Below are 22718 nucleotides of genomic sequence, written 5' to 3' on the forward strand. Positions count from 1 at the left end.
TCACATATTGAACCAACCAATGTTGACGAGGCTCTATCTGATGAATTCTAGATAGTAGTAATACAGGAAGAGTTTAACCAATTTGAGAGGAACAAAGTTTGGGAATTGGTACCCAGACCTAATGACCATCCGGTCCCAGGCACCAAATGGGTAGTTAAAAATAAGCTCGATGAATCCACACAAATCATCAAGAACAAAGCTAGATTAGTAGCTAAAGGTTATAATCAGGAAGAAAGTATTGATTATGAGGAAACATATTGATAAGTCTCATTATTTGCATACATTTCTAGCCCTAAACTCATGCTTTTGCCATCTATATTTGCATACTTTGGGCATAATTAGCTTCCATTGTGCATAAGAGTTGGTGAGAGGAATTGTGAGGTTTTATAGGTGTTTTTGCATGTTTTTATATGATTTTATATGTGTGTACTTTTGATCCCTGCTTTGGTATGAATTCTAGGAAGTTTCAGTAGCATTTTTGCCATTCTGTCTGAGGCGCCACGGCTGATTTGGGAAAGCGCCGCGGCAGATTTCCAATGGTACTCTTGGTGAAAGGCGCCGCGATGGATGAACTAAGGCGCCACGGCGGACAGAAGTTTTCATGAAGCTCAGGATCATTAATCAAAACGACGCCGTACAAGACAGGCGCCGCGACGGATTGACGGAGGCACCGCGGCGGATGACAGAAAATTTCAAATTTAAAACCAGAATCGTGCGCTTCAGCGAGGGGACCGGATTTCAGTTTCTCATTCATCTCCAGACGTGATTTTCTTGTTCTCTCCGCCTTCTCTCAATTTCTTCTTCCATTTTCGTCCAAATTCATCACTTTTCACCGATCAATCATGAATCTTTCATCAATGCTTGCTGTTTCTACCCTAATCCAGAGCATGAGTAGCTGAATTTACAAGTTTTCCTAGCAATGAAGCTGACCTGAGTTCGTGAAGCTGAACAGGGAGTCATTCAGATCTATTTTGTACCTTCTATTCTAAGGTTCATTTGTTTCAGTTGAACAATTGTGATTAGAATGAAGGTTAAGTGATTAGATTTATGTTTCTTGGAATTTAGATCTGATTGAACATTCAGATGTGAGTTGTGTCCTTGATTCAGTTGAATAGAGGATTCTCTGTTGATTTGTAGATCTAATTCGTTTTTACTTGGACTGTTGTTCTGTAAATCTGAATTTTGGTTGAATATATTGATGGTTCACAGTTGTGGTCATCCTTAGAGAATTGCAACTTGCTTCTCAAGTGTTCTTGTCAATTGATTTTCCTTCTCACAGATCAAGATAATGAATCTAGTAAGATAAGTTGTTTCTGATTTGTGTTAAGAGAGATTTGGGTAGTAGCTGAATCTATCCATTTAATTGAAATTAAGAGACTCCAAATTATAAGATTGAACAAGGAAGGTTGGATAAATTGCTAGGGGAACTACTATCTCTTATCTGAATCTCATTTGCAATTTACCTTTCATTAGATTTGTTTCTTGTTTTGATTTCTCTTTTCTAAAACTCAAGCTTTCATCTTGGTAATTTGATAATTAAAAGTGAATTGTTAAGAATTGAAATACAATTTAAGGCTCCTTGAGAAGAATGACCTTGGTAGTGCCTCACTTGCTGCATTTCCCTAGTAAAACTTTGATTACCTAGCGACAAGGTTTATCAAATTGGCGCCGTTGCCGGCGACCCTTACTTGTTGAGGTTCTGAGCAATTCACTGGTGTGCCAAGAAAAATTTTTATATTTGAAAACCCAAAACTTCATAAAAAGTAACTTTAGTGTTTTTGAGTTGTGTTTGCATTTTCAATCTTGTGCTTTGTTGTGAGTTGTTGCCTTTTAATTGTTCTTCCACTAAATCTAGTGATGGTTGATTGTTTTTATGTTTTTGAGATTTTTTCTGATTGAAAAATTAATACCATTGTGTTAAGGGTTCAATTTGTAGGAGTGAAGGTGTGAACAGTGTCAGAAGCTGCTGCAGAATTCGTCCACCTGCTTTATCAGTATCAGGCGTCGTGGCGGATATCATCAGGCACCGCAGCGCCTTTCACAAAATCAATTCTGCAACAAGCGCCGCAGCGGATTTCACCAGAGGCCGCAGCGCCTGTCCGATTTCAGCTCGGCACTCATCTCTGTAATAGAGGCCGCGGCGGATCTTAGGAAGTGCCGCGGTGGATTTCACCTGATTCCCTCTTAACTTTTTGTTCTCTCTCTGACTTCTGTCTTTTGTCTAATTGCTTTTTCACATTTATTTTATTAGTATATTCTCTTGTTCTTTAGTTGCATGTCCCAGGATAAGGCTCTTATACCTTTTGATTGGGAAATCAATAGAACTCTTAGGCAAATCAAGAAAACTAAACAAATAGCTGAGTCTAGTAAGCAACTTATAGTGAGTGAACCTTCTCCTCAAGTTGAAACTTGCTCTTCCTCAGAATCTGAATCTACTTTAGGAGGGTTTATAGACAATTATTTTGTGATGGATCAAAATAATAACAATGCTCAAACTGAGAGAGGTGATGCTACAAATAGACCTCAAAATGAAAGGCAAGCTAAAAATGTTCTCCATAATACTAATCCTCAATTGAATAGAGATGAGGAGAATAAGAGCATTAGAGAAATTAATAACTCAAGTGTGAACTGTGATCCATGTGGTTTTTATAACTTTGAAGCTAATTTTGAACTTAAAGGTACCTTGATTAATACCTTACCAAGATTTCTTGGTCTTGTAGGGGATGATCCATATAGACATCTTCAGAACATGCATGCGGTCTGCTCCTCTATGAAGCCCCATGGTGCTCAATTGGAAGATGTGCTAAGGAGAGCTTTCCACTTCACATTAGAAGGAAATGCCAAAGAATGGTTGCAAAGTCTACCTCAGCACTTCACAACACTCACATGGGAACAACTAAAGAAGGCCTTTTTAGAGAAATACTTTCCTGCATCAAGAACATTTAAATTGAGGAAGGCTATCTATGGAGTTCAACAAGATAGTAGAGAGACCTTGTATGAGTATTGGACAAGATTTCTAGCTATGCTTTCTAAATGTCCAAATCATCAAATCAGCAAGTCTAATCTAGTCCAGTATTTCTATGAAGGTTTGCTATCTCATCACAAGAACACAATAGATGCTGCAGCCCATGGTTCACTGTTTGATTTGACTCCTCACAATGCTTGGGAATTATTGGAGAAGATGGCTAACAACAATCAACAATTCAGCACAAGGGATAACCAATCTGTCAATGAAATTTTGAGGTCAAATCCTACTAACGTTGACTCTCAAATTGCTACTTTGTTAGAGAAAATGGACAAGAGAATGACCAGGATGGAGCAACTCTTGTCAACTAAACAATGTGGTGCTATGGGAACATCTCAAGCCTTGGTAGCTCCCTCTTATGACTCCTGTGGTTCCATGATGCATTGGACTGAATCCTGCCCTTCTCAATTTGAAGAAGTGTCAGCCATGTATCAACAAAGATCCGGTCAATATCAGCAAAGGAACCCTTTCTCCAACACTTATAACGAAGGATGGAAAGATCATCCCAATTTTAAATGGGGAGGAGGAGAGAACAACAAGGAGAAGTTCATGCAGAATAGGTTCCAGCAACGTCAACATTCAGAACAAGCTATGGTTCCTTCCCAAACTACTCAAGAAGTTGGTAATTCAAGGAATGATGACATGTCCCTTTTGTTGAAAAGCATGAACAGTATGAATGCTAATCTCAATGCTATGGCATCTCAAATGGACAGAATTGATAAGCATACCACTGCATCTGATGCAAGAATGGCTACTATAGAGAATAGGGTTGAACAATGGGAGACTAAGACTGCAAATTTGGCTAACTTTGTTACCCAAATTTCAGATAATTTCAGCAGTTTTCAAGCAAAAACAAGTGAAGCTCTGCCTTCCAATACTGTGATTAATCCCAAGTCATTGAATGCCATAAGTTTGAGAAGTGGAAGAAAGGTGACATTCAATGAAAATGATGAAGAATCTGACTTGGAGGAAGATCATTGCACTAAGGGAATTTTGTCCAGAAAAAGAAACCACCAAGTGTGGAATCTGAAAGCTTAAGAGAGAAGCAACTTCTGCAAGCAAGAAAAGAAGCCGGATGTAGAAGTGCAACTACTGAAGGTTGCACAACTGAAGCCGGCCCTTCAACTCAGGATGATAAAGGAGTTCATGAAGCACCACTAGGAGAGAATTTAGAGCAACCTTCTTCAAGGATTTCAGAGCCTAACCAGGACAAAGGAAAGATGGAGCAAGATAAAGTTAAAAATTCTCACATGAACAACAAACCAGAAAGTCAAGGTAAGGAGGTAAGCTTGAAAGATCTACCTTTCCCTAGAGCTTTTATGTTTGGACAAAAGGTTGCAAAAGAAAAACAAAATAAAGAAGTATTAGATTTCTTTAGTAAAGTAGAAATTAATATTCCCTTGCTGGATTTGTTGAAGAAAGTGCCTGAATATGCAAAATTCTTAAAAGACATTTGCACTAACAAAAGAAAGTTTAAAACTAATGAATTGGTGCAAGTTGGCCCTAATGTTTCAGCCCTTTTTAAAGCTCAATTACCTGTGAAATGCCAAGATCTAGGAGCTTTCTCCATTCCTTGTCAAATTGGTAAGTTTCATATCTCTAAAGCTTTGCTAGATCTGGGTGCTGCTATTAATGTGATGCCAAGTTCTGTTTACTATGCTTTGGGAGTTGAAATCATGAAACCTACAAGTGTCTTAGTGCAACTAGTTGATAAGTCTATTAGGAATCCTAAGGGAATCTTAGAAGACATTTTGGTTCAAGTAAAAGACCTTGTATTTCCTGCTGATTTTTATGTGCTAGATATGACTAATGAGGCCATAAGTGAAAGCACATTAATTTTGGGTAGACTATTTCTAAGAACTGCCAATACCATGATTTGCATGAAAGATGGAATTATAAAAATGGAATTTGGTGGTCAAGAAATTCAATTTAATATGTATGAGATGATGAAACATCCACATGAGGATTATTCTCTGTTGGGGCTTAATATGATTAATGTGTCACTTGAAAATGAGTGTGAATCTATTTTTGAGCATGATAGCAATGATGATACTGAAGATTCTTTCGTTTCTTTCTCCTCCATATATTCCCCTTCATCTTCTTTTTCTTCACACCTTGATGATGTGCCTAACATTGATTCTAAAATTGATGGCTGGCTTTCCACTTGGAGTGAGTTGTCTTCAGTTTCATCCATTAAGTCTTCCATTTATGCTAATTCCACACTGTCAAGTGATGAACAACCTGCAAGAAGATTGCTTGTAGATTTCTCAATAGCACAAGAGAGTGAATCAACTCCTATACAAGAAAGGGAAGGTGAAAGGCACAAGACTCATAATTGCAAGGCTAGCCCAATTCTCATGGATGAACCCCCATTCAAGGAGCATGCAGCTGAACCTTCTGAACAATAGGATTTGTCTTTAAATTCCTATCACATTTTGTATTCCAATCCTGTTTACAAGTCACTTGATCTTAATTTCTTTAACTATGCAGAACTGGAACACTTCTTGAGAATTATGCGAAGTGTAGCTACTCCCAACCCTAGGAGATTAAGCATGACACCAACCAAATTTGCCGAAATATGCAGCATAGGGAGTGCACTTTTGCAATCTAACTTTACTTGTGAAATTGGAATTCCTCTAGATTATTCTGCATCTAACTTTGAGTTTTCACATGGATTTACAAATGTTTTGAATGCATTGTTGCAGGGACCAATTAAGGAGAGTTACTCACATGAGGATGAATGTACAACTGCAATTTTTGGTATTGAAGCTTTGAAGCAATCTGGAAATAATTGCACTACCTTGGAGCTCAAGAAACTGATACCCTCAATAGTTCAACCTCCTGAATTGGAGCTTAAACCCTTGCCATCAACACTGAAGTATGCATTTTTAGCTGAAAATGAAAGACTATCGGTGATAATCTCTAACTCTTTAACTGATCTTGAAGAATCTCAATTACTTGCTGTTTTGAAGAGGTACAAAAGTGCAATTGGGTGGTCTTTAGCAGATATTCCTGGTATTAATGCTTCAATTTGCACTCATAGAATATTGTTAAATGAAAATGCAAAACCCATAAGACAACCTCAAAGAAGACTCAACCCACTCATACTTCATGTTGTTAGAAAGGAAGTAACAAAGCTGCTTAGTGCTGGTATCATATACCCTATTTCAGATAGTGAATGGGTAAGTCCAGTTCAGGTTGTTCCTAAGAAAAGTGGGATCACTGTGGTTAGGAATGAGGAAAATGAATTAATTCCCACTAGAATCCAAAATTCTTGGCGTTTTTGCATTGATTATAGGAAGCTTAATGATTCTACAAGAAAAGATCATTTTCCTCTACCCTTTATAGATCAAATGCTTGAAAGATTAGCTTGTAAATCTCACTATTTTTTCCTTGATGGTTTCAGTGGCTATTTTCAGGTTCCCATTGCACCTCAAGATCAAGAGAAGACTACATTCACTTGTCCCTTTAGCACATTTGCATATAGAAGAATGCCATTTGGACTTTGCAATGTGTAACACCTTACGTTTATGACCTTATATTGTGCCAAGTTAAGACATTCGGAAGCGCAATTTAAGGTTACCGGGTTGAAAAACCTGAATTTGAAAATTCTTTTCCCGCATTACTATTCACTGTAACCTTAAACTTGGTATAACTTTGGAAAATCATAACTAATTCTAGAAAAATTAAAATAAGGTCGTTCCAAGTCTCACTCGAAGCACTTAACGTCATCTTTCAAGGAAAAATGACCTCAGGTTCCGCTTTAATCAGAAACGCATCCGTTTTCAATTTCGAAAAGTACTGTTCATTTGGTCATTTTTCTATTTTCCAGGATTTTTGCCTAACTTCGGAAAGGCATAACTTCTTACACAGAGCTCCGATTGTGACGCTTTACCACTCATTTTAAAGGGAAAAATAAGATCTATTTGCATGCCAAATTTCATGGAAAAAGTCAACCATTTGACATGGGTCTTTGTTGGTCAAAGTTTGGTCAAATCTAGACCATTTTTATCCCCCTTTTCACTAATTCTAACAGCATTTCGTTTTTCACTATAAGCATACCATAATTACACATAAGGCTACTCTACCATTAATATACATTCAAAAAGGTTATCACATCATGTGTTCACAATGAGAGTATGCTTACATGGCTTGAAAGAGAAAGGTTCAAAACCGTATAATACAATACATAATTCATAACTTCCTCAAGCCATGATTATTTCCTTTCCCTTCTCCTTGGCAGTAGTGGCACCTAGGATATCATGTTATAGGAGGAATGAGATTTCATAGAAATCCCAGTAGCATTGAACATACAATCATCAAGTCAACATGCATAAGATGTCATGCTACATGCAGTATAATAACATTTCTAGTCTTTATGCCATGCCATAACCATTCTGTATCCATGTCATCATATCATGGAGCATATAATCATTCTGGTCTCAACTCAATCATGCAAGAGCCAAGGCATACATTGCAAGGAGTTCACATCATCTGTACATAAACATTCTCATGGCACATAAACACACATAGCAGAAACACCAAATGCAGATCAACAAAATAATTGCAGTTCACGCTACCTCAGTTCCACGCTTAATGTTTCCTCCTTGTTTCCTTGCTGGAGATCCTCCTAGGTTTCCAGAAAATTGCCTATCAACCATACAGTAAGGGTATGGTAAATTCCATATCCAGTATACCATTCTTTCTCAATATAATGCTACCCTTGTGCCTTTCAATTTATAATTTATGTATACCTTTCCTAAACCTTTGACCTTGGTTTGACCAAGCCTTAATCCTCAGTTAAGGTCTTGGAATTCTTCCTTAATCCATGATTAATCATGCTTTCTTGGTTAATCACTAACCCTTAATCCTTAATTCAATATTTAATTAAGGTCCTCAAGTCACATAGTCATTAGTACAACATAATCTTCTAGGATTAAGTCACTAATCCCTTATGGATTAACCATTAATCATTCTCTACTCAACATGATTAACCCTTAATCATTCTTAATCAACATGATTAACCTTTAATCATTCCTTAATCAACATGATTAATCATTAATCATTCTCTAATCAATATGATTAAGCTTTAATCAATCCTTAATCAACATAATTAACCATAATTAATCATCCTTCAATTATCATAACTAATCACTAATTAATTAGGGTAGCTAACCTTAATTACTTATTAATCCTTAATCAAATAACATGATTAATCTTATCTATCACTAAACCATAATTAATCAAGGTAATTAATCCTAATCTTCCTCAAATAAACAATCAACTAAAAATAATTGACACTTAGGGAGGTAAACATACCTTAATTAGCTCTTAATCGGCGATTAGAGGTGTCTAATCTTGCTTTCTCCCTTTCTCTCTCTTCTTTCTTCCTTTCTCTCTCCTAGAACTCAAGAACACAAAATTCCCTCTCAATAAAACCTCTTGGCCGAATTTGTTCATGGAAGGGGGGGTATTTATAGGCTTTGATATTTCAAAATGCCAAAAATGTCCTTCGGGAAAAAGATGCGATCTCGGCCGTCCATTTTTTTCTACTTTACACATGGACAAATCTTAGGGCACACACTATAAGAAGTTGACACATGGATGGACACCTAATCACCATGTGATTTTCATGTGGAAATAAAATATTATTTTATTGTTTTGTCTCTTATTTCCCTTTATGCCCTTGAACAATTTGGAAAATTCCAACTTTGTCCTCCCCTTCTAATTTTGGCCGAAATATTGCTCTCAATATTGGAAAAAAATGACTCATCCAATAATCAGTGCAATCCACTGATTATTTGTGTATTTCTGGTCCGATTTTCCAACAATCCTGTCCGATTTACTGTCACAAAATTTTGATTTCAACACCTCATTAAATTCCCCTCATTCCAAGGGTAATCCATGATTTTTCTCAAGTTTTACCTCCCTCTATAATTTTCTAAATTTTATCCTGTCAAAAATCACTATTCTACCGATAATAATTCGGTAATAAATATTCTTTAAGCTAACCTCTGTACATCCAAAGGTGGGAAGTAATTTTATAAATTAGGATAATATGTCACATAATTTATCCATATTTTTCCTTGAATTTTTGAGGCCTCTATATATTTTAAATAATGGAAATTGGCTAATTTTCCTTAATTAACCAAAAATTCCAATAATTACAAATAATTCCCTGATAAATTATTTTTAATATGATATTCATCTTCTAAGCCTCAAACATTATTCTGTACCCTCCTTTCTATTTTTCATGATTTTCTGGGAATTTTCAGGAATTTTGGACATTATTTCCAATACTGCCCTTTCTTGACCGATCTTTTCAAGAATGACCGTTATGTCCCTTTCCTGATTTTTCCTCATAGCCTGGATCCTCTACCAGTCTACTATACTATTTGGCCTTAGTCAGTCACAAATCATTCATCAATTAGAATAAAATTATCAGGGTGTGACACAATGCACCGGGCACATTCCAAAAGTGTATGCTATCCATCTTTAGCGAATTGCTAGAGAATGGGATTGAGGTGTTTATGGATGACTTTACCATCTATGGAAATAATTTTGATGAATGCTTAGTGAATTTGGAAAAAGCTCTATCTAAATGTGTTGAAAAGGATCTTATCCTGAATTTTGAAAAATATCACTTTATGGTCCAACAAGGAATAGTTCTAGGTCACCTAATTTATGAAAAGGGAATAGAGGTAGACAAAGCAAAGGTTGAAGTAATTTCCTCTCTACCCTATCCAACAAATCTTAAGAAGCTTAGATCTTTCCTAGGCCATGCTGGGTTTTATAGAAGATTCATAAAAGATTTTAGTAAAGTGTCTTTTCCAATGTCCAAATTACTGCAAAAAGATGCTTCCTTTGATTTCACTGATGAGTGTAAAATGTCTTTTGATGAGATTAAATCCAGATTGATTTCTCTACCTATTTTGACTTGCCCTAATTGGAATTTACTATTTGAATTGTGTTGTGATGCCTCTAACAATGCAGTGGGTGCAGTTTTGGGACAAAAGGATGGTAAGGTTTCCAAGGTTATTGCTTATGCTTCAAAGACTCTAGATAAGGCTCAAACTAACTACACAACTACTGAAAAGGAGCTCTTTTCTATTGTTTGTGCATTAGACAAGTTTAGATCTTACCTAATTAACTCTAAGGTTACTGTTTTCACTGATCATTCTGCTGTTAAGTATCTTTTCAGCAAGCCACAATCCAAACTGAGGCTCTTAAGGTGGATATTGTTGATCCAAGAGTTTGATATTGACATCAAAGACAAACCTGGAGCAGAAAATGTGGTAGCTAACCATCTAAGTCACTTACCAGAAACTACAAGGGGAGTAGTTGATTCAGATTTTATTTGTGACGAGTTTAAGGATTGTTCTGTTTCTGCCTTGTCTCTCTTGGAACCTTGGTATTGTCATATTGTCAACTTTTTAGTTGCTGGTCTAATTCCTTCTTTATTGTCTCATTTTCAGATGCAAAAGATTAAGAGTGAGTCTAAACACTATATTTGGGACCCTCCAATCCTTTGGAAGGTATACAGTGACCAAATCATTCGAAGATGTGTACCAAATGAAGAATTTCAAGACATCCTGCATGCGTGCCACTCTCAAACTTGTGGAGGTCATTTTAGTGCTAACAAGACTGCAAGAAAAATATTGGAAGTTGGTTTGTATTGGCCATCACTCTTTAAAGACTCTTATGAGTATTGCAAGAATTGTGATATTTGTCAAAGATTTGGTAGCCTAACTAAGAAACATGAACTACCCCAACACCCAATGCTTTTCTGTGAGGTGTTTGAAGTATGGGGTATTGATTTTATGGGCCCCTTTCTTCCTTCTATGGGTTTTACATACATTCTTCTTGCAGTTGATTACCTTTCAAGATGGGTAGAGGCCATAGCAACCAAAAAGAATGATGTTGCTACTGTTTTAAAATTTCTAAAAAATAACATCTTTTCTAGATTTGGCATTCCTAGAGCAGTAGTTAGTGATAATGGCACTCATTTTTGTAATAAATTGCTACAAGGGTTATTCACTAAGTATGGTGTAACACATAAGACATCCACACCTTATCATCCCCAAAGTAATGGGCAACCTAAAAATGCAAATAGAGAAATCAAGAAGGTGTTGGAACGTATAGTTAAACCATCTAGGAAGGATTGAAGCGCTAGATTAGATGATGCTTTGTGGGCATATAGAACTGCATTTAAAACCCCAATAGGCATGTCTCCTTATAGAATGATTTATGGTAAGATGTGTCACCTACCGGTTGAGATTGAACATAAGTCTCTTTGGGCTGTAAAAGCATGTAACCTTGATTTTGATTCTGCTGGCATGGAAAGATTATTGCAATTACAGGAACTTGAAGAATTGAGACTTGAAGCATATGAGAATTCCAGGTTCTACAAGGAGAAGATGAAGATGATTCATGACAAGCAAATCCTAAGGAAGACTTTCAAGGTTAGAGATAAAGTGTTGCTGTATAAGGCACGATTCATATTTAAACCTGGGAAGCTGAGCACTAGATGGGAAGGACCATACTTGGTCACTAAAGTCCACAAGTTTGGCATGATAGAGCTGCTAGATGAGAAGAGCAATAAGACTTTCAAGGTCAATGGCCACCTGCTCAAAATATATAAGGAAAATTTTGACCCACCATAATCTCAGGTTGTCCCCTTCCTTACATACCTTAGTCTGTGATTAGTTGATCATTTTCATTCTTGAACTCCAATTTTGAACAAGTGTGGGGGGGGACATAAATAGTAGTAAGTATAGGTTATTTTTAGTTGTTTTTGAGTATTTTGTTCCTTCTTTCCATTCCTTCCTTACCAGTTTTCCTTGCTATCTTTTGTTCAAATTTGCATTGAGGGTAATGCAAGGTTCAAGTGTGGGGGAGTGAATGTTGTGCTTTTGTATGTTTTGTGTCTTTTGTAAAACCTCAATTTTCAAAAAAAAAAAACTTTTTGAAGGTTTAAGCTTGCTTCATGAATTCTAATGTTATTTGTGGTTGACTTTGAATTGGAAATTAATATCCTGAAGTGAAATTTTCTAATGCATAGAGATTAAGCATGATGTGTTCTTTAGCTGAAGTGAATGAATATAGAAGACAAAGCCTAGTTGGAAGGATTCTTTGAGCCTTTATATTCACTTCTGATGTGTGCATTCACTTATTTCTTATGCTCTCTAGAACTTGTCTTAGTTCTTAATTAAGACCACATGCAACATTAGTACACTTGAACATGATTGAGGCATTCATTCAAAGTAGCCACTTAGACCAAATGGCTAAACCCCACATGATTTATCCCTTGTTACCCATTTGAGCCTTTTAGCTAAATTTTTCCATTCATTTCACTCTCATTTATAAAACCTCTTTCCTACAAAGATGCATATTTCATTTCATTAATTCCTTTTAGAATTCACTAGCATTTTGATGGATTCAATTGATGGATTGATATGAGGAGATGCATACTTGAACTTAAAAAAAAAAAAAGAAGAAAGAAAAAGAAAAGAAGAAACATACGAATGTAAAAGAAAAAAAAAAGAGAGAAAGAGAATAGAAAAGTTGAAAATAAATGAAAAAGCAAGAAAGGAAAAGAAAGTGGGAATAAAAGCACCTTTATAGCTTAGGAATTCAAGATCAAGAAATCAACCCTTAAATTGAACATCACTAATACTATTGAATTCTACACATTGATTCACATATCAACTCCATCCTCATATGCATCCTTGTGCATTTCTTCCCATCCCTTACATTACAAGCCACAAAAGTCCTCTTGACTCTTGAGTACTTATGTATTTAAGTGGTGGAGAGGTAGAGCTATTACAAGCATATGGTAGAGCATTTGAATAAGTGAATTGAGTGAAAGAACCTTTGATACTTGTAAGTTGAGTGATAAACTAATTCCCTTGTGTGGTCTTCTATATCTTATTCACTTAGATTAAATTACATATCATTGCTTGATTTCCTTGCATTAGAATGTTCCTTGGATGGATGTTGGTTGAAGAATCATTGTTGGTTGCAGTTGTAACCTGAACTTTTGAGCTTGCTTATTCCTTTCTCTCATCCTTCTCTTTCACAATATGTTTAGACTTGATTTGCCCAGGAGTGCAAAAGCTAAGTGTGGGGGAGTTGATAAGTCTCATTATTTGCATACATTTCTAGCCCTAAACTCATGCTTTTGCCATCTATATTTACATACTTTGGGCATAATTAGCTTCCATTATGCATTAGAGTTGGTGAGAGGAATTGTGAGGTTTTATAGGTGTTTTTGCATGTTTTTATATGATTTTATATGTGTGTACTTTTGATCCCTGCTTTGGTATGAATTTCAGGAAGTTTCAGTAGCATTTTCGCCATTCTGTCTGAGGCGCCACGGCTAATTTGAGAAAGCGCCGTGGCAAATTTCCAATGGTACTCTCGGTGAAAGGCGCCGCGGCGGATGGACTAAGGCGCCACAGTGGACGGAAGTTTTCATGAAGCTCAGGATCATTAATCAAAACGACACCGTACAGGACAGGCGCCGCGGTGGATTGACGGAGGCGTCGCGGCGGATGACAGAAAATTTCAAATTTAAAACCAGAATCACGCACTTCAACGAGAGGACCGGATTTCAGTTTCTCATTCATCTCCAGACGCGATTTTCTTGTTCTCTCCGCCTTCTCTCAATTTCTTCTTCCATTTTCGTCCAAATTCATCACTTTCCACTGATCAATCATGAATCTTTCATCAATGCTTGCTGTTTCTACCCTAATCCAGAGCATGAGTAGCTGAATTTACAAGTTTTCCTAGCAATGAAACTGACCTGAGTTCGTGAAGCTGAACAGGGAGTCATTTCAGATCTATTTTCTACCTTCTATTCTAAGGTTCATTTGTTTCAGTTGAACAATTGTGATTAGAATGAAGGTTGAGTGATTAGATTTATGTTTCTTGGAATTTAGATCTGATTGAACATTCAGATGTGAGTTGTGTCCTTGATTCAGTTGAATAGAGGATTCTCTGTTGATTTGTAGATCTAATTCGTTTTTACTTGGACTGTTGTTCTGTAAATCTGAATTTTGGTTGAATATATTGATGGTTCACAGTTGTGGTCATCCTTAGAGAATTGCAACTTGCTTCTCAAGTGTTCTTGTCAATTGATTTTCCTTCTCACAGATCAAGATAATGAATCTAGTAAGATAAGTTGTTTCTGATCTGTGTTAAGAGAGATTTGGGCAGTAGCTGAATCTATCCATTTAATTGACATTAAGAGACTCCAAATTATAAGATTGAACAAGGAAGGTTGGATAAATTGCTAGGGGAACTACTATCTCTTATCTGAATCTCATTTGCAATTTACCTTTCATTAGATTTGTTTCTTGTTTTGATTTCTCTTTTCTAAAACTCAAGCTTTCATCTTGGTAATTTGATAATTAAAAGTGAATTGTTAAGAATTGAAATACAACTTAAGGCTCCTTGAGAAGAATGACCTAGGTAGTGCCTCACTTGCTGCATTTTCCTAGTAAAACTTTGATTACCTAGCGACAAGGTTTATCACATATGCTCCAGTAACTAGATTGGAAGCCATACGAGTACTCTTAGCCTTTGCTTGCATCAAGGATTTTAAATTATATCAAATGGATGTTAAAAGTACATTCTTGAACGGTTATATTTTGGAAGAAGTTTTTATCAAACAGCTTCCTGGTTTTGAAGATTCCAATTACCCTAATTATGTTTACAAACTAAAAAAGGCTTTATATGGTTTAAAACAAGCTCCTAGAGCTTGGTACGAATGACTTAGCAATTTCCTGATAAAAAAAGGTTTTCAAAGAGGCAAAGTAGATGCTAAACTTTTCATCAAAAGAAATAAGAAGGAAATTTTAATTGTTCAAATTTACGTAGATGCTATTATATTTGGAGCTACTAACGAGGATCTCTGTCAAGAGTTTGCCAAGTCAATATAAGGTGAGTTCAAGATGTCAATGATGGGAGAATTAAACTTCTTTCTGGGATTGCAAATCAAGCAGAAGAAAAATGGGATATTCATATCCCAGACAAAGTATCTCAAGGAATTACTCAAGAAATATGGATTAGAAAAAACGAAAAGTGTGAGAACTCCTATGAGCTCAACCATTTCACTAGACACAGGCGAGAAGGGCAAGGACGTGAATCTAACCAAGTATAGAAGAATGATTGGGTCATTACTCTATCTCACGACAAGCAGACTAGATATTCAATTCAGTATGGGAATATGCGCAAGATATCAATTAGCCCCCAAAGAATCACATGAAGAAGTCATCAAGCGAATCCTCAGATATCTTGTCGGTACACAAAATTTGGGAATCTAGAATCCAAAGAAAGGCATAGAATATCTAATGGGATACTTAGATTATGATCATGGAGGTTATAAGACAGACTGAAAGAGTACCAGTGGACAATGTCAATTCCTAAGAGGATGCCTTGTCTCATGGTCAAGTGAAAAGCAAAATACTATGGCAATATCTTCTACTGAATCAGAATACATTGCCACTGCCAGCTGTTGTGCTCAAATTCTATGGTTAAAACAACAACTACAAGATTTGGGAATCAAGTTAAAAGAGATTCCAATTCTGTGTGACAACACAAGCACAATAAGCCTGTCCAAGAATCTAGTTCACCATGCCCGAACCAAACATATTGATGTCAGACATCATTTTATTCGGGACCATGTTCAAAAGAAAGATGTAAAAGTAGAATTCATCCCTACTGAATATCAAATAGCAGGCATTTTTATAAAGCCCCTTGACCAACAAAAGTTCAATTACTTCAGAAGAGAATTAGGAATGGTAAATCCCAATGAGCTATAAGAAATTTCTCATTATCTCTCTAATTTGAGTCTTTAGATTTAAAGTTTTGATGATTAAAAGACTAACTTAAGCATCAAAGTGTATAGAAATTTGTTTTGCAGGAAGCTCTATTTCATCAAAGAAAAATAGAGGTAAACAAAGTATGGGATGATCGATGAAGACATCATAATCATGCTATAAGGAAGGGTTAATTTATTGATCAACTAATCGATAAATGAGGTATATGAAGCAAAAGAAAGAAGATGGAAGGAATGTTATTGGTAAGCTGATCGATCACTTAATTATCGATCAACACATTGATCAACAGCAGCGCAGAATACATTCAAGTCCAGCAAATGGGTAAGAATTATCAAAAAACTGATCGATAAATTGTTAATCGATCAAATGATCAATAAAGCAAGCCAGGTACACATTTTTACTTAACATTTATTGATAACATGATCGATGATTCATTGCTCGATAACTTGATTGATAATTTCCTTCAATGCTCTTCGATGTTCTTATTATTTATCGAACATGTGATCAATCACCCATTGATTGATAACTTGATCGATAAATTTAGTGTTTATAATGTTCATTTTTTTTAAAACAATACCCCATTAGTTATCGCAGCCCCAACTCAATAAACCATTCCCTTGTTCCTATGTAACGGTTCAAAACTCACTATTCTATTAAATTGCTATTCCCTTTCCACTCAAAATCACTCCTGAAGCATCCTCGTTCTCCACCGAAACCTTCAAACACTCTTTTCACCAATCAAATCCCTAGAATCCCTCAGTACAACACGAAATGGTGAGAGTCAAACAGCTTGGAAGTGACCGAGAAGAACACATAGAAAAGCAAACCCAGTCCAGAGATATTGCCACTCCTGGAATGAAGAAAAGGTGTAGACCCAAAGTAAGGGAAGAGCCTTCAAAGAAAAAAGGGGTACTAAAAATAAGAGAGGGCCAAGTCAAAGGAGCTGGGTAACCTATACCATAGAGATAGTCTCCACGCTCAAAGTCCAAACTAATAGTTGTGACCAAAGATTCAGAAACAGAATTTGATGATGAAGCTTCAGTTTAGAAAGCTGTGGAGGCTGCATTACAAGCTCTTATACCTAAACAACCACGGCACAAGAAACAAAGAACATATGAGAGTGTGCCTCAACAATCTTCTAGCCAAGGTATACATTCTGAAGCATCTGAGTTATTGATTGGGAACTGAGATCAAGATGTGAGCTTATTCAAATTCAAAGCTGATTTCGCAACTAGAAAGTTTTGTCCTGTGGTCTCAGTAGATTTGGACAGCCTAAAAAGGAATGAGAAAATTAAGTTAGACTTGAGTAACCCTCTAGCACACTATTCTAACTGGTTAAGTATTGGTGGTGAATACTGCCCCGAGGTGGTCAAAAGATTTTATTACAATATAGACTCTATAAAAGAGTATGATGACCAGGATAATTTAGTGAATAATTATCTCACAACATGACTTAGAGGCAGAACCATTACCCTCACTTCTGCTAAGATAAATGAGCTCCTGGGAAATCCTGAATCTGTCAGAGGAGGGGATATGAATGACATAAAAGCATATAAGGTTTTGATGCTGACTGATAGTTACCCAGGAGAGCTGAACTTCCCACTGAAACAAATATGTGATTATTATAGAATAATCCACTACATTTATTCAAGGAGCATGGTGAATAAGTCTGACAGTTTCTCCTACCAAAATCAAGATGACTACCTACTGTTAGCCAGGATAATCAATGGGGAGAAGACCAATATTGGAGCCTTGATTTACAGTGAGATGAAGGATTTTACCCTCAACAAATCCAAATCCACTCCCATCCCCTATCCTCAGCTGGTAACATACTTCCTCTAAGCACACAACATTGCACTATTTGAGTCTGGGGAAGTTAAAGTAAAAGTTCCTACATTTGGAATTAACCAGCTCAACAAGATAAAGATTCCTGTGTCCTTTTGATCTTTCCAGAAATTGGCAAGAAAGGAGAAAGAAAAATAGCCAATGACAAGTGCTTCAAAAACAAGATGAAGATTCCTGTGCCCTTTTGAAGCTGAATCCTCTACAGAGCCCTCTCAAACCTTGGGTCCCTCATTTTACGGCAGCTTTATTCGAAATATTTTTCAAACTGAGCTACAAGAGTTTGAGAAAAGATTATATGCCACGGCTAAGGACTATAGGGAATATCTGATAAGAAATTTGATAGCCTTTCCAAAATTTTAGATATTCATTACCAAGCCATGGTAGTTTTGGAAAAGAAAGTCTCACAGAGGTTTAATCATGTTGAAAGAGAAATCAGAGATCTAAAAGGGATGATGGCCTCTCTCTGTAACAATTTTTCTACACCAAGCAATTCCTTTAGTTTTGAAGACCTGCTTTCACAACCACCATCTTCTCCTCATCCTCAACCAGAACCACCTACGTCACCTACATCCACTTCTCCTGTTTCTACTTTACCATCTGCACCTTCAACCTCTCCTACTCCTCCTCTTACCTTAGCCCTTATCACAATCCTTCAGTCTACTCCCTCTATGTTACTTCCATCCATTCCTCAAACTGTCTCTCCATTTACTCAACTTTCTCCTCTTCCCATCTCAATCACCTTGCCTTCCCCACCTTCTGATACTGACAAAAAGGGGGAGAAGAAATCTGTTTAGTTATTATTTGTGTTTCATGTCTTTAATTTGTTTAGTTATTATTTGTGCTTTATGTCTTTATTCTTTCTGCTATGTTATGATTCATGTGCCTCTGATATATAATATGGTATTCAAATTTTGGTATTTACCTGTAATCTATTATCAGTAGCGCATTTCTGTCAGTTTTCTTATATGTTGCAAATTTTACTGATTTTGTGATTAGAGTTACATTGTTAACTAATGATATATGATTAATTTTACACCTGTGTTTTGTCATCATCAAAAAGGGGAAGAATGTTAGATTTAAGGTTTTGATGATAACAAATTAAGGAATCTATGTTTTAGTAAATTGATCGATCACCTGATCGATCAAAGATTTATCGATCACTTGTTAGATAAAGTTCCTATGTAAACTGATAACTTTGTACAAATATTAATCGATAACCTTATGGATAAATCAAGTTTGTATGTGTTGATCCTTCAATTGATCGATCATCATTAACACTATTTTGTGTAGAAGTTTGCTGAAAATTATCGATAAATTGATCGATAATCTAGTGATCGAACAACTGACAGATAATAGGACACAAGTTTTGCTAAGTGTTTATCAATCACTTGATCGATAAATGAGTTATCGATGAGAAGACAGATAAAAGGTAAAACTTCCCCACTCCCATTGTATTGTTTGAATCACCATTTATTGATTACTTCATCGATAACCTATTTTATCATTGCATAATATCTCACATGTTTATCGATATTTTTCTTCTGGTTAAGTGCTTTTGAAAATTACTTTATCGATCACCTGATCGATCAACCGTTTATCGATCAAATGATCGATCATCACCTTTTCTCTCATTTAAAATATTTAAGACTTTCTTCGATCACTTCATCGATCATCAATTTATCGATAAAATGATCAATCATCCGCTCCACTGAATATTCTGTTTTCACATAACGTGATCGATCAAACTTGCATCTGGGATTTTTGAACAGAACTTCTCCACTACATCATTATTGATCACCTGATTGATAAGTCTCTAATCGATCACTTCCTTAATCATTTTAGGATTTATGCTTTTTATGGAAATTTTTGTCAAACTGCGTTTTATCGATTAACTTTCCTATCATCTATTTATCGATAAATTATTCGATCAATATACTTTGAAAATAAATTCTCTCTTACTTACCTTTATCGATAAATTGATCAATCAAATATTTTTTGATCACTTACTCGATCAATAATCCAGCTCTTTTTGTAAAAACCTTAACCTCATAACATTATAGCTCATCACAAAATCACTACTATGGTAGAAAAGGAAAGCTGTTACAACAAACTACCATAGTAGAAAGAAATTGCCTAACTTTAGAAATTAGCATTTAAACTCGGTTCAAGTTCGAACTCTGTTGCATGCAACTAAAATCATTCATTAAACGTCAATCATTCAAAACCACTGGGCCTCCGAGCCTCCGGCCCGGGAACAAAAGACATCAAAATCAGCCCATCCAATTAGTTTTCAACCATGTATAACAAAGTCTCACAAAGCAATAAGAATGGCCTCCGGCCAACTAAAATAAGGAGAAAACATTTCCCCAATTTACAACAAGGCCGGGTAATCAAAATATTTCAAAAGGACCCTAACTGTGGCAATATACAACTAGCCATACATAAACAAAGGCTAGAGGCCTAAAGCTAACCAAGCTCAAGCCTCTGCGTCTCTTCCCGAAGGCGCACGCCTAGAAACTTCACCTGAAAACATTGTAAACCACGGGGTGAGACAAAGTCCCAGTAACCAACCTTTCCAATTCAAGGTACTACTAAATAGGTGCTCGTGAGGTGTCAAGTGGGGCAGTTCACAAGTGATATATATATATTGATAGCCACTATAAGTCATGCAAGTACAATGATGCAATTCCCATCAACCATATCCCTCACTTTGGGGGATTTTCAGAAGCCGAACCCGGCCTATCCCTCACTATGGGGGACGTAAGGAGCCATAAAAGGCCTATCCCTCACTCTGGGGGACGTAGGGAGCCATAAAAGCCTATCCCTCACTCTGGGGGACGTACTGAGCCAACCATCATGCATTAATGGAGGCCTTACCACGTCGTAGTAACAAACAAAACTCTCACCAATTCCCAGTTAATGCATCATGCTCAAACCATAATCAAAGAGTAATAATCATTTCACAATTAACTTCTTTCAGTGGCATATCTTTAACAATTCCAAGATTCATTCATCATCAGTCGAAACCCCACAAGACGGTTTTCCTTTTTATATATACAACATACACTTTGGATATAATTGTTACTCGGAGCACAAAACATAAATCTACTCAGAATACCATAGAAGCAAGTACTAAGGATTGGAAAGTGGTTACCTCTCGCTTGAGCAAGGAACAACAAACCAACAATGTGGCCCCGTGCACCAACAAGACTCACAATCTGCCTACACAAGCACATAAACACACAACCATCATGTATTAGCTTTCAAACTAATAATGTGGCCAAAACAACACTTGGGGACACAAAATTCCTATCTCCCATCAAAACTCTACCCAACTCAAAGGGCATAACTATCAAGGCAACACTCCATGGTTATACCAATCCATTAAAACCTTAATTCCTTTCCAAACATCAATTAAAATTCATAACCTCAAGGACCCACTATAGGAATTCTACACCTGAAAGAGAGCCTTTCTGTCGTTCGCCTTGGGGTTCTCAATCAAAATTTAATCCAAGCTATGCAGTATAGTGCAAAATCGGGTCGTTTCACTTTTGGGAGCCTTTATTAATTACCTAAGCTAGACTAAATGCCATGCAATGCAATGAAATGGGGTTTTGGGTTTTAAGACTTAAATGAATGGTGCCTAAACTAAATGCAATGAAAACAAACCTAAGATACTATATTTTTGGTGTTTTAAGATAATAATGATGGAATGGAAATGAATGATAGGAAATCTCTTGAAAATGGTTTTGATGGCAATCATAGTTCACTTAAATATTGGGAGTTTCACAAATCATTAGGTTTTCTTAATAAGAACCTCATTAACTCAATGAGTCCAAAGCTTACATTAATGAACTCATTAATGTAAACTTTGTTTAGCTTCCCTAATGTGTAAATTGGAATGATCATGCAAATGGCTTAATGAAACACACAATCAACTCAATACCCAAACACAACTAGGCAAGATAAGAGAGAATCATGAGAGAGACATTAAGCATACATGCAACTACATATATTTAAGCTCAAAGTTCAACATCAATCAATCCAATATACAAAAGATAATCAGTAACCACTGATTACAGAATTAATCAAAGTATCTAGCTAAGAGTTTACAATTCCTAGACCTAGGAAATCATAAATGCCTAGCTAAAAACTGAAGATTAAAACTAAAACTCCCCTTTGAAGCTTAGGAACTGATGCTACTCCACCATCTTCAAGAGTTGATAAACCCTAGCCCTCCATAGCTTCAAGAAAAGCTCCAACTGAAGTGAATCCGTCGGCCATGGTAGCTGGGAGTGGAAGGAATTGAGATGGAGTGAATGAAAGATGAAGGAAATGGATGGGGAAGAAGGTGGAGGTGGAGAGGCAAGAGGATGGGAGAATAGAGGTGTTGTAGGAGATGGAATAGAGTGATAGGTCGAAAATAGGGTTTCTAAGGGTTTTAGGGGTCCATCTGGGTCGGATCATATGATTAGAAGCTCTATTTTCGCGTTCTAATCCGGATCTGGCGTTGCTAATACGAAGAGTTCGCCGCGGCGAAGGATTTCCTTCGCCGCGGCGAAGCATGCCCGAGAGGAGCTCCGCCTAATCTTGTGATTTCGCCGCGGCGAAGCTGTAAGTTGGCCGCGGCGAACTCTGCCCGAGAGACTACTGGTGGGATTTCAATTTGGCGCCACGGCGAAGAGAATCTTCGCCGCGGCGAACTCTATTAGTGTTGATACTCTGATCTTGTGTTGTGTCATCCTTTGGTCTTTGATCTTGGCTCCAATTCTCAATTGTCCTACAATAAAAAGCAACAATTTGAAGCATCAATTGTCCTAGAAATCAACTGAATACAATTAATAACCAATTATGACAATTTTAACCTCAAAAAGACACTAACTCAAAGCAAGGACTCTTAATCTAAATTAAGCACAATTATCATCAAAAGGAGCCAAAATCTATGATAAATACCCTTAAAATGATATGAAATAACATAGAATAATTGGGCTAAATCAACACCCAAA

The sequence above is a fragment of the Neltuma alba genome, unplaced genomic scaffold (assembly GCF_004799145.2).
Source record: "Neltuma alba isolate B1F8T4 unplaced genomic scaffold, ASM479914v2 tig00010656_pilon, whole genome shotgun sequence".
Classification (NCBI taxonomy): Eukaryota; Viridiplantae; Streptophyta; class Magnoliopsida; order Fabales; family Fabaceae; genus Neltuma; species Neltuma alba.